The 14,264-nt window shown below is 35.2% G+C and overlaps 1 pseudogene; it reads right to left on the bottom strand.

Moving 5' to 3' along the window:
* Window positions 1-1,613: 1,613 nt before the first annotated feature.
* On the bottom strand, window positions 1,614-2,024 carry LOC132229207 (large ribosomal subunit protein eL42-like; annotated as a pseudogene).
* Window positions 2,025-14,264: the final 12,240 nt, after the last annotated feature.

Raw genomic sequence — 14,264 nt, forward strand, 5'->3', positions numbered from 1 at the left:
ACCTACTCTGTTGGAAATGTCAGGCATAGTCATTCATTACTTTATGCTTCTATCCGGATTTTTTTTGTTTCTTTATAATTTGTAAGTCATTGGACTAGATGATGAATACAAAATAATGTACAAATTATTGAAAACAAACTTTGTGTGCACTACAGGTTTAAAAATTATTAATGCCTCATTAAGGGGTGCATGATACATCTTATTACTTGTGGTGTGCCGAAACCGGTTTGGCTCAGTGGATGGAGCGTCGGCCTGCAAACTGAAAGGTCCCAGGTTCGATTCTGGTCAAGGGCATGTACCTGGGTTGCGGGCATATCCCCAGTAGGAGATGTGCAGGAGGCAGCTGATCAATGATTCTCTCTCATCGATGTTTCTAACTCTCTATCTCTCTCCCTTCCTCTCTGTAAAAAATCAATAAAATATATTTTTTTAAAAAAAGAATTTATTACTTGTGGTGTTAATTTGGAATACTTGATTAAGGGTGTGTCTTCCAGATTTCTCCTCTTGTTAAGGTCTAAATAGAATAAAACATTAAAACTTAAATATACCAATCTCATAGAAGTAGTGGAATATGTTTTATGTTAGTGATTATTAGTGAAATAGTCAGAAAGTCTCAATTTTCTAACATTCATTGCAAAATTTCTCATCTTGATGAGAAAATGTAGTTAATAAAGCAATGTGTACTTTCAAAAGGATATCTGTGTTTAATGTCATTTCTTGGCATTAAAACATTTAGTATCTCTTGAGTACACCATTTAGCTGCTTATATATAGTTTTGCTTTTTGTGAGAAATCATTACACAGTAGTGAAAAGTTAGTAACAATTAAGCCTCATTAAGTAAATCTTTGGGGACAGACAAGTCAAAATTCTTACAACAGTATTTCTCACCTTTTACTCATTATCACTTCCATTAAATAAAAACAATAAGTTTAATTTAACTAATCTTCATCCATAATGCATAGTTTGCTGGTATCTCTAGTCATATGACTTATTCTAAAACCCAAATTGAAGGAGTCGTCACTTACTGTTGCTGAGGCAGAAAGGAAGGGAGCTGGTAAAAGAACCTGATGAATTTTAAAACCTATGCTTAGCTCTAGCCAGTTTGGCTCAATGGATAGAATATTGGCCTGTGGTCTGAAGGGTCCTGAGTTTGATTACAGTAAAGGGCACATGCCTGGGTTGTGGGCTTGATCCCCGGTGGGGGGCATATAGGAGGCAGCTGATCAATGATTCTCTCTCATCATTGATATATATATATATACTAGAGGCCCGTTGCAGGAAGATTCCTGCAAGAATAGGGTTTCCTGCAGCCAGAGCGAAGCAGAGAAGGGAGCAAAACCCGCCGAGACAGATTTTGCTCCCTCCTCCTCCATCCCGCTTGCTTCCCTCCCACCTCCGCCACTCCGCTTACTTCTCTGCAGCTTCTCTCCCTTCTGCAGCTCTTGCCTTCCTTCTACATTGTCTTCAGTCTTTGCTCTGTGCCAGCGTATGAAAATTAACTGCCATCTTTGTTGGGTTAATTTGCATACTCATCTGATTGGCTGGTGGGTGTAGTGGAGTGACACCAATTTGCATGTTTCTCTTTTAATTATTTTATTTTATTTTTTTATGAGTAAGAATATCACTGCATTTATTTTCATTCAGGTAATTTTTCTACAGCTTTAACATTTTCTTCTCAAAAATAAAAGCTTAGAACTGGATCACTTGGCCCTTTCTCTTCTTATCTCCTCCCAGTTCAAAATGCTTGCATCTCTTAATGGCCAGCATCCTCTTTGATCTGCAGTTAGGCTCCACACATCCAAGCCTCAGCACAATCTTCTTTGTAGTCTTCGCTTTCTTTCGGAAAATCGGCTTTGTCTGCCCACCGTAGCCACTCTGCTTCCTGTCATAGCGCCTCTTTCCTGGGCGTACAGGGAATCCTTGCTCTTCTTATACTGGGTCACTTTGTGAGGCTGATGCTTTCCACACTTCTTTCAGAAAGTCCTTCAGGTTTTAGGCACATTCACCATCTTGGCAGTAGAGGTGTCAGTACGATGGAAACGGGAAACTCATAGTTCACCTGTTTCTTTTTTATTAGTGTAGATATACTAGAGGCCCCATGCACAAAAATTCATAGAAGAGTAGGCCTTCCTTCACCAGGCTGCCGGCACCGGCTTCCCTCGGGCACCCAGGACCAGGGCTTTCCTCCCTCCAGCCACAGGCACCTGGGACCCTGGGAGGCTTTGAACTGGGCCCCAGCTCTGTCAGGAAGGATGTCCGGAATGATGTCCAGAAGCCATCCAGTCTATCCAGTCTAATTAGCATATTACCCTTTTATTAGTATAGACTAGAGGCCCAGAGCATGAAATCTGTGCATGGTGGTGGTGGTGGTGGGGGGGTTCCCTTCAGCCTGGCCTGCACCCTCTCACAATCCAGAACTGCTGGCTCCTCACTGCTCAGCTGCTTGCCTGCCTCATCTCCCCTAACCACTCTACCTGCCTACCTGATCACTCCTAACAACTCTGCCTGCCTGCTTCATTGCCCCTAACCACTTGCCTGCTTGCCTCATCACCTGTAACTGCTCTCCTGCCTACCTGATCACCCCTAACTGCCTCTGCCTCATCCCCTGCCACTGTGGCTGTCTGCTCTAATTAGCATATTAGGCTTTTAATATATATGTATATATATATAATTTTTTTTCCTCTCTGAAATCAATAAAAATATATTAAAACAAAACAAAACAACCCACACATGTTAGACTGGCATCTGTTACTTTTGCTTACATTTCACTAGCCAAAGCAAGTCTAAGGGCCAACCATGATCTAATGAGTTGGGGATGAATATTCTTCCTACAGGAAATCAATGTAAGTTATGGCAATGAAATGAGGCAGGGAACCTTATTACAGAAGGGTGGGAGAGCTAATGATTGAAAACAATAGAATCCTCTACACAAGAGTAGGGACACTGAAAGCAGGCCACCAGTGTTTGATTCTTAACCTTTTCCTTTGCTAACTGGATGAGCTATAAGAAACCATTTAACTCCTTTGTGATTTATTTTCCTCATTTGTAAAATGAGAATACTAAAAGTACCTATCTCAGTGTGTTTTATATGTGTGGTTTGTATGAATGTGTTTTAAGATTAACTGAGTTAAAATAAGCAAGTAGAATATTTTCTGGAATATGAGAGTGTTATACATGTGTATTTGTTAGATAAATCACATGGACACACAAATATATACTGTACAAGTTTGTGCATAATTATACTGACTCCTTTAAACAATAGTTTCAAAATCTTTTAGTGAAGCCTGTCAATTATATGTATTGAGTTAGAAACAAAAGAAGGATGTGTTCTCTATTTTTATTGTATCTAAGTTCCCATAGAACCATCCCTGTAGTCATTTCAAAAGCTCTAAGTTAATTTTATTTTCCAAGGTGTCATACTGTTATTGCTGTTATAATACACTTGCAAAACATGAATTTTTCAATGTTTTTATATTGCTCCATCAAAGTATTATGCCAAATTTAAAAACACATTTTAGAAACATAAGCTTCTAAGGATAGCAAAGCCTCTATTACTTTATAGTACACTGTTGCCACCCAAGTATGTTACTCTGGCTCAGGCCTCTCTTCTGAGCTCAACTTCCTCACAGCACATCTCCCAGCCACCCTATACTAAATGTCACTAAGCTTGAACATATGATTTCTTCCCAAAACTTGACCATGATCCAATGTTCTCTATTTCAGTGAAACAGAGAATTATTACCATCCATCCAGTTGTGCAAGATAGAGCTTGTCCTAGTCTCAGAAACATGAGAAGCATGTTTTAAATATTCCCTTTCCCCCTTTTCTATTCCAGGATTTATCTTATCTCTAGGATCTTCCATTTTTATTTTTAACTACATCTGAGGGTATTCACTTCTCTCTCTCGTAGGTGACTGAGATATTTAATGACTGCTCACCCACATCTCCCTTCTCTACATGATGTCCATGGACACACATACAAAAACATTTTAAACACTGACGCCAATGAATCTTCTCAGATACATGCTTAGCCATCTGTAAGCCATCTAACTTTAAATTACTGTTAGCAATATCACCTATGTCTTCACATTCATTTCCTATTATGCTACTTCAAACTCTATCAGTGTCAACCACAGCTCATATGCACTAGATCAGGCATTACAGCTACCAAACCTTGTCTGAACCACTCTTTCCGCCCTATTCACTGCATTCTTGGATCTCAATTCCATCAACCCTCCTTCAAAGCTCTTCCAACACCTGCACGATTAGGTCAAATCCTTCACTATCACCTCTCCTATAATCATTAACTTCCTTTAATATTATTTATCAGAATTATGATTTACTTTACTTATCTGTTTAATACCTGTTTCTACTACCCATTCTAAGCTCTTAGAGTGTAGAAGTTTGTTTTTGTTCTTATTGTTGTGTTGACCTTTATTTCCCTAGCCTCAAGCATAAGGGCTGTCACATACTAGGCGCTTGATGAATATATAATCAGTTATTAATCAATACCAAAAATCTCAAGAGTCCTGTTTAAGTTTGAAAATATATGCAAAAAGAATCAGTAAGGGGCTGTATGTAGGCTGGTCTTTCTTAGTGCAATTTATAACAGAGGCTACCTACATTTCATTAAATCACTCATTCAGTTGTACAAGAGAATATTCCTGAATTTCATGAAGGAAACAGGCAGCAACAGGATACCTAGGCCTATTTGAGCTACCCCATTTATTATTTCTGCTGTATTGATCTGAAAGTGGGAAATAAAATTGCTGGAGCTGATAGAGTCTCAATAAATCTGCTACTTATAAAGATGAAAATAAGGTATAAAAGGATTTAAGATTTCTAGTTTTAGGCTTTAAAAATTGCGGTGAGATTAATCTATAAGGCACTTTGTTCTTTGCCATAAATTATACCAAACTAGTTATTTTATATTTTCTTTGGACGTATATCTAGATACCTGTGACACCTTCTAGCATGAAGGAAAAGCTATTTCTTCTATACGGTTTATAAGAGTAAGTAGTACACAGTCACTTTATTAGCATGGCTTATTAGATAGTTAATAATATTTTCTTGATTTTTAACTGGTTTCCAGACCCAGGGATCCACACTGAGCTCATTAAAAATCTAATTTTAGGTGTGTCCTCCTGCAGAGCCTTTTTAACTGCATAAAATCCCATACATTATACTACCCCTTTGATTTGTATTTTTGGGTCATTTATTTATACATGGGCTGAAAATGTACTCAAGTTGGACTGCTGTCAAAATATTTGAATTTCATTCCAACATAAAGACATATAGATATCTTCTAAGGAAACTATGGAAAAATATACTAGAATAATTATTAGAAGCTGTAGACTGAGATTATTTAACCTAGTTAATGTATCGTATATTTCTGTTCTTTAGTAATGGAAACAGCCAAAGGTAGTAACACTTTTGGAAGGTTACATATGGCAAATAAGTCTAGAAGCGTAAATAATATGCTTGTTTATACATATAAATTCATGGTTAGATTTATGTATCTTTATGATCATTTAAAGATTAAAGTTATAGGAAGATATGTTAGGTATAGCATTGGACAAATGGGATATACTGGTACAGTTCTTAGAAAGGATTGCCCCTTGAAGATGTTAAGATGTTAGGCATTTAGGGAAGTGTGACAGCAATTGAACTATGTCAAAGAAAATGTGCTCTTTATAAAACCAAACAAACAGTCTAAAAACCCTATAATGCTGAGCTATCTTTCCATGAAGAGAGATAAACTGCCTCTTCATATCTGTAGAGTTGTACTCTAATTTTAGCTAACTGGCTTTACTAAAGCATACTTCCAATCACTCAGAGGTTTGCATGTGGGATGTCTCAGCCCAGTTCCAGCATAATGGCCAGTATTTTAAAGTATAAAAAACATGCCATGTAGAGATGTCATCTTAGGATTAAGCCCTCTCTCTGCGAGCTATTCCAAGTGTAGTATTGGAGGATTTCACTCTACAGTACTTATTTACCTGTAAAAATTAAATCAGTTTATATTGAATAGAACTATGAAAAAACAAAGTAAGATGACAACTATGAATAGTCTATGGAGATTGTAAGGATCATTGTAAATTATAACAAGTAGTTATTGCTTGATTTCTACTATCATTATTTTGCTTTATAATCATTCCTGGATAGTTAGATATGTATACAGGGTGGGACAAAACTAGGTTTACAATTGTTCGTACGCAAAATAATACAACAATTAATGCATAATAATATAAGAATAAACCCTTGCATTGTAAATACACAATTGTAAACCTACTTTTGTCCCACACAACATACAATCTAATGACTGTGAACAGCAATGTTTATTTTACTATAGTTTTTGCATGACTGATTATGACTTCCATTTTTAAAAGACTGGTGTCATCAGTTACTCCAAATTATTAATAACTATCCTTAAGAAGTATTGTGGAGATTACATAAAGTTATAGAGCAAATGGTCCACAGTGAACGGTCAAGGTCAACTTCTCCCTAGCTTTTCTCTCCCCTGTGTTTTCTACATGAAGAGTTAAATTATAGTTCTCAGAGGTAGAGAAACTAATTTGCTAAGGGACTTAGTGGTAAGTCTGAGCCCAAGATTCCTGGGATTTCACAGCTTTAATTGATTTTATAATTGCACATTTTGCAAAATAATTAAGTTGAAATTATAATTCTATACATAGACCTATTCTGGAGCAGAATATATGCAAAATTACTATTATGAGTGCAAATATTAAATCCACTGTCATAATAACTCATAACTAGACTGAACAGCCTACAAATGTATTGCTGTGAATAATCACAGCATCCTTAGGGAAGTGCATTGTCCATAATATTATAAAAATTAATGAATTTGACATATGCATGCTACTGAATACTGACACCAACTGAATTTTTATGAACGATATATTTAGTACACTGAAAAGCATAAAAATGCCTAATTTTTTTTCCTGCAGAACTGTTAGCAAATACTCATTTACCAATTCACATCTGTATGTAACATTTTAATTTTTAATGCTATAAATCTAATGGAAATATAATTAGTATTCATTTTCAGATTTTAAATATACTTTATAAGGTTAGACAACAGAATAACCATTTTTGAGTTGATTCATCATGAACTTGCAATATTGGTCTGAGGCAGTTAAAATTATCCTGACATTTCAATATGTAAAAGATATGATGAAGACTATTCATGTGGTGGTCTGAGAAATGATGAAGACTACCAATGTGGCTACCTCTTATTCATTTTATAAACAAGGCATCCATCATAGATTTATATTTTTTTTCTTACATTCATTATTTAAATAAGTCACCATGAATGACTGGCACATATTAGAATTGTGCCCGTTTTCTCTGCTGTGTAATTGGTCCCAAGGCATCAACATTTCTGAGATATAATAGATGAATTTTCACATACTGAATACTTGGGTACCTTAGTTGATGCATTCTGACACTTGCCAAATTTTAGAGCAGCTTATCTGCTATTCTTATCTAATATCAAGAAAAATGGCCTTAGTTTTAGTTGTCTTATTTACATTTGAATTGACATGGATTTTCAACCCTTTCAGTCATTTAGTTTCTAATTTATCTTTCTCATTCTCTTCCTTGGCAATTTCATTTTGAAAGACTAGTATTTATTATGTGGATAAATAAACTAAGACAGTAACATTTATGAAATAATTATAAAATCAATAGAAAATTACTTTCTTAATTAAACATTAATCAACTGGAATTAGCCTTCTTTTGGACAGACTGTTTAGGAATGAGCCAAATCAATCCGTATCCAACTTATGATTAGAAATCGAATGCCTTGGTAATACAGTGGGTAGAGTTAACAGGAACATACTGGTTTGAGTACTCTTGGAGTTTTCTAAAAGCAATATCCTAAGATGCTTAGCTCTGTGTAAATACATTTCTTTATTAACAAATCTTCATGATAGTGCTCTCCACACTTGGTTTCTATGTTCTGTCAATATACAAACCATCAAGCATTAAAAGCAAATACACCCTGTCAGGTAAATACAATCATTACGTTTATTTTTGCACATTATTCAAATAATTTGTGGGGTTTATAAAAAATTAGAATATGAGTTTTGACAAAGCATACCATTTAACAGTTTCTTCGCAGAAGCAACAAAACGTTGAACGTGTATTGATTTTCTTCACATATATTTAGTGTCTGATCTTGATGCGATTGTCAAATTAAGCTGTACTTTGAACTTTGAGTAAAAAGTAATGGAAATACATTTTAAAAAGTTGTTAGGGAAAATGTAAAATCTTTAAGGCCAATGAGGCAGAAACTGTCTCTTTATTCAAAAGAGGACCAGGGGCTGAGGACAGATTTACTCACATGACCTCAGGCAGATAAAACATAGAAACAGTAATGCTTTTTGAAAGAATATGCTATCACAAAGACTGGAGAGAATTAGAAATTAATATATTCGTGATACAGTACTGGAGATTATTTTCATGATGGAGAATGTGGCCAACTTGCCTGGGGGCTAGATCTATATTCATTACATTGTCACTCTCACTATGCTTTGAGGGTGGGGGCAAGAGGAGGGAGGACAGTGGGCTGCACTCACTGAGAGAAACTACTATGTAAATGTGTTTGCCTTCAACTACTTTGAGCAACAAAATCTACAGATTCAGTGCGTTATCATTATGCTTATGTCCATGCATTAAGCATGTTTGATTTCTCCTCCTCCCTCCCCCATCTTGCCACTGATATTAATGCTTCCTTGCTCCTACTCCCATCTCCTAACTTATCAAAATGTGGATAGTCAAGCCTGACCTTGCATTGTGAATGGGTAATTGCATGTAGTTAATAGAATTCAAAGGTGATAGGAGCAATTTTAGTTGTCCAAAATAGTTTCTCAGATTCAAAAAAGTTTTAAATTGTATTAAATAAAGTTGGCATTTCTCCCTGTATTATTTTTTAAAATATATTTTTATTGATTTCAGGGAGGAAGGGAGAGGGAGAGAGAGATAGAAACATCAATGATGAGAGAGAATCATTGATCATCTGCCTCCTGCACGCCACCTACTGGGGATTGAACCCGCAACCCAGGCATATGCCCTTGACTGGAAGCAAACCTGGGACCCTTCAGTCCACAGCTCAATCCTATCCACTGAGCCAAACTGGCCAGGGCTCCATTTGGTATTTTAAAGTGCACTTATACAATAGATTTATACACAAAATGGACCCTGACACAGAATGGTGCTAAGAAGGAATGCTCTGGACAAGGGCTTCTGAAGAAATAAGTAGAAGGAGTAGAAACATGAGTTTTCTCACTTTGAGTGAGGTTTAATTTCACACAAATAAAAACCACTCATTTTCCCGTGTGAGTCTCAGAATTTCCTTTTCTCGTGACATCACAAGAAGCCAGCTTCCACCAGCAGCAGGTGGACATGGACAGTGGACAGAACCCCATCACTAACACAATTAGCACTCACTTTTGTAGTTTTAAGATTTTCATTATTCAAAACAATCAACCTTAGTATGCATTAAAAAAAAAAAAAACTTCTAATGGTAGAAGTTGGACCTTTCTAAATAAATTTGCTCCCTCTTGCTCCCTCTGGGATCACTGAGCCAAACTTGTATTTTTCTGTCCATATTTTCATCTCTTATCCTGAGAACATAATGCAAGAAGCATACTCTAGTCACAAGATAAGTCAGCAGCTCTGTTTTCTGTTGGCGGTGAGATTTTCCCATTCACTTTCAGGAATAAACAGAGTTAGATGCAATCTTTGTAGCTTTAATAGCTCCTGGCATTCACAGTCCCTGAAGCTCAAAACTCGCTTTAAAGTCTCCTTGTTCAAACACTTGAGGCTCTGGATTGAGTCATTCCATGCTCTTGAGTCTCCCGGGTTTTATGCCTCATTTATCTGCTTTCTTTTTTTCCTAAAATGGATACCCTTGAACTTTCTCTATGTCAATCTTTTGAGCAAAATAAAGCACCTGAAACATTTTCCATCTAGTTTTAGTAGATGTGAATGATTTCTATATTCCTCATAATGGGAACACCAGTTCTGAGAGATCTCTATCTGTACGTAATATATATTATCTTTGTAAAAAATTAAGTTAAATGTTTATTAGATAAAGGTTTTGATAAGTGTGTATCAAAATTAAAAATAAAAGTGTTTAATACACTTTTATTTGAGTAGTCATAAGTGGATTTTCTCATATGCTGTCTTAAAAGATATAGAACTTGTTAAACATAATTCTGTTAGAGGAACACTTTACAGTGGAAGTAGATTGAAATTTTTCTTAAATAGTTCTAGGGCTGCAATATCCAATATAGCATCCACTGGTTACTTATAGCTATTGATTATTTGAAATATTGCTAATCCTAATTGAGGTGTGCTGTAGGTATAAAATTCACCCCAATTTGCAAATCTTCAGGAAATATGTAAAATGTTTCATGATAATATTTAGAATAATTACATATCAAAACAATATTTAGATGTAGTGGATGAAATAAAATTATTATTATGCTTAATTCTTTATTTCACCTCTAACTTTTTTTATTTTAATATGACTACTAGAAAATGTAAATTTTGTTGATGTGATTTGCATTTATTATTTGCATTATAATTCTATTAGCATCGGTAGAGTAATAATAGATGACATTTAGGCACGATAAATTTAACTAAATAATCTGTGCTGTATGTGCAAATAACTGAATGAAAAAAAAATATATATATATATTTACCTATGCACATTCATATTTAAGCATTCAGATATATGCATATCATGTGTATAATACATAGATACACACAGATATCCACACACATACTTGAAATATGACAACAAAAACACTGCTCTGAAATTTTATCCTGATGTATGTACTCTTTTCTCTTTGCCAAGGCATGATATTCTAAATTGTCTCAGCTATGTAAAACATGTGAAGAAGTACTTTTAATTGATTTATATTTTTTATTGAAAAACAAACACAAACCTAGAGTGCTTAATAGGAGACAAATACATGAGCTATTTTTCCTTATTTTTATCATTTGTTTGGAAAATACTTATCTAAATTCACTGCATTGCTTGAAAGAGATTAGAATTGCCTCAGTAAGTGTTGAGCTGGTGATTCCATCAGGGAATACAATTATGCATTTTGATATGGATTATGCATTTGATAACATGAACATGAAAGGGGTTTTTTGGTATATTGAAATCAAACTAGAAAGAGACTGTAGAATTTTGATCATCCCTATCTTGAAAACAGTGTATAAGCCATCATTTTGGGTGTGTATGTGTGGTGTACATATTGCTATACCACTATTTACCATAGAAATACAAGGTTCCTTCCCACCTGTTTTAATTCTGTATTTTATTATGCATTGTTCTCAACAAAATTATCTATAATATTCTTATCAAATTATCTGAAATATGACATGAGGCAAACTATTTCTGATTTTTTAGCTTTTAAGTGTCATATATCCTCTCTTTATATCTAATATCTCTAATGTTTTTCTATAGATATATATTTCTCAGTCCTACCCCTTCAATTTTCAGAAGCTAAGAGTTATGTAAATTTAGGGACTTAGTTTTATAAAAAAATATATTCAAATAAGTGCAAAAAAGAACTATGTGAGCAAAGGAAATAAATGTAATTAACATATCTCAGCATCTGAAAAGTTAGAATAGCTGTAGTTAATGGAATTATATGCAAGTGAGGAGATAAACAAAAATTGCTTTGTAATTTTTAAAGCAAGAAACTACTGTAACTATTGTATTGAAATGTAATGATAAGCACTAGTATGTCTTTTAAAAAATAGAGTTAAACATGAAGAATTTCTTGGTGTTGTATACAAGAATGAAAGTCAGTGAGATTTCTAAAAGTATAAAGGCCATATAAGTTTTTAGAATTATGGATGTCTTTAATGAACTTCTAGAATTTTAGTTCTTTTGGAAAAGACTATAATTTAATTTCCTATGTCTTATAGCAAATAGTATAATGACTATATTTGGGCTTTCTGCTTTCCCTCTCATTCCCTATGATCTAATATATCCATTCAGCCATCAAAGTAATCTTTGAAAAAGTCAATTCATAATTGGTCACTCGCTTAAATAAATCACTATAATGGATTTCCACTTCATTTCAAATAAGCACCAATTTTTTTAAAAAAAACTATGAGGAAAAGGGGATTTCCTATTTGTGGGATTTATTCCTCTTCCATGTTCAGCTTAGATAATATATATGGTTGAGCAGTAAGGACAGAGTGTTCTCACATGTTGTTAAAATTTGTTCAGTTTCCTCTTTAGACCACTGAAAATCGATGTTTGAATTATACTTCATAAACACCTATTTTATCAAGCTAAAATATTGCTGTTTAGAGTGTGAAAATAACTTAAAGTTCAATGTGCTGACTAGTTAATAAACATTCATTTGCACAGATGGATATACATTTGTCCAAAGCTCTCAATTCCATAATATGCCTCAAGCATCGTCCCATCAAAATAACTTATGTAACTTTGTCATTTTCTGTTAAGTTATGGAAGACTATAGTGAGCCAATTTATAACTTTGAAACTTATAAAGAGTCAGTGAATACACACAAAACCAAGCAAAACATGTAGCAACATAAAAATAATCCACTCTCAAAATTATTAAACATATTTTTAAAAAATATTTCTCCTCCAGACACAGAAAAAGCAATAAACTATTAGTTTTCTGGAACCTATACTACTAAAAGCTTTGAAATGGTCAGAAATAAAAATTGATCAAGTAACTACATAACAAAATTATTTATAAGATGTTCCCAGGCACTATAATAACACCCAAATGGCTCTGAAATTACAAACTGCTATTGAATAACAGTAATAATAGGTCTTTTTGTCTGCTCAAAAATATTATTCCCATTTTATCCTTAAATATTTAAAAGACTTCAATGATAAAACCATAGACCTAGAGTTTATTTATTAACCAATCTTCTCTGGAGTGTAGCACTTATATTAGAAAGTAGATAGATGATAGATAGATAGATAGATAGATAGATAGATAGATAGATAGATAATAGATAGGTGATAGACAGATAGACATAGTTAAAGGTATAGATACTGAAGGCACCAAAGTTTTGCAATTCTGAAGCTTCCTTTTTGATATATTGATTTTAAGCTGTTTATCAAAAACAAGACTCCCTCCTTTCCTGCCCAAGAGATTTAGAAAGAAACCTGACTTGGGAAGATGTTAGGATGTTGCCTTAGCCTAATTTGAGTTGAATATAGTAAAAAAAAAAAGAGCTTCCGGCAGGGGTATGTAAACTATATACCCACTGTGCCCCACTGTTTCTGAGTGCCTGGCAAGAACCACCCTGCCAGGTGTGTTTGGCTCTTCTTCCACTACGTGTAAATCATGCCTTCTTACTTCTGAAATTTAACACCCCATTTCCTCACTTTCTCCTTTGTCCAACATGTCTTATGTACCCAATGTTGCCTCGCTGTCTTTGGAATTTCATGAAATCCTCATGCCTCTGTGAATTCCCCAGGTGCATCTAACAACATTTTGATTTTCTCCTGTTAATCTGTCTGTGTCAATTTGGCCCCACCTAGAAGAACTTAGAAGGTGGGAGGACAAGTATTAATACTTTTTTAAAAAAAAAAATCCCACAATACTGACAAGGAGAAAATCCTGAGATGTTCTAAATTAATGACAGTGTCGAGAGCGAGACAGAACAGCTAGCCTGCGCATAGCTGTGGGCCAGCTGGCAGAAGACTGCTCGCACACCTGCCTATCTCTTGGAACTGCAGATTAATTTACAGATGTTTGTTTCCATGATTATCCACAAGAGAGAAGAGCCAGGCACCACGGGGCCCCAGGAGCCTCTGCCATCGGACGCTAGGAGGTTCTGCTTCGTGTTTATACAGTAACTTTCCGACCTGCTGCCCAGAACCAATCTACAGGGGTGGGCGCTTTGTCCTTGCCGACTCTGCATCTATCCCAGAGCTGGCCCGCTTCAGCGCCTCCCACCCCCTTCTGTCTCTAGCCCCCACAATACTGACAAGAGACAACTGTCTTACAACCATCTCCTCCCAGCCCCTACTGGAGGTATAAAAGACATTCAACAACTCCAGGACAGTCTACACACTTGTCTTTTCCAACTAGCCATGCTGATGATGGTTTAGACTTCATGCCCAGGACCTGTCTTTTTCTTGCAGGCATTTTGGTTCAATAAAACCTTTCCTTAACAAAAACGTTTGGCTGTGAAATGTCTTTGTTTAACAATACATCCATATACAGT

Source organism: Myotis daubentonii, chromosome 3 (assembly GCF_963259705.1).
Source record: "Myotis daubentonii chromosome 3, mMyoDau2.1, whole genome shotgun sequence".
In the NCBI taxonomy this organism is placed as follows: Eukaryota; Metazoa; Chordata; class Mammalia; order Chiroptera; family Vespertilionidae; genus Myotis; species Myotis daubentonii.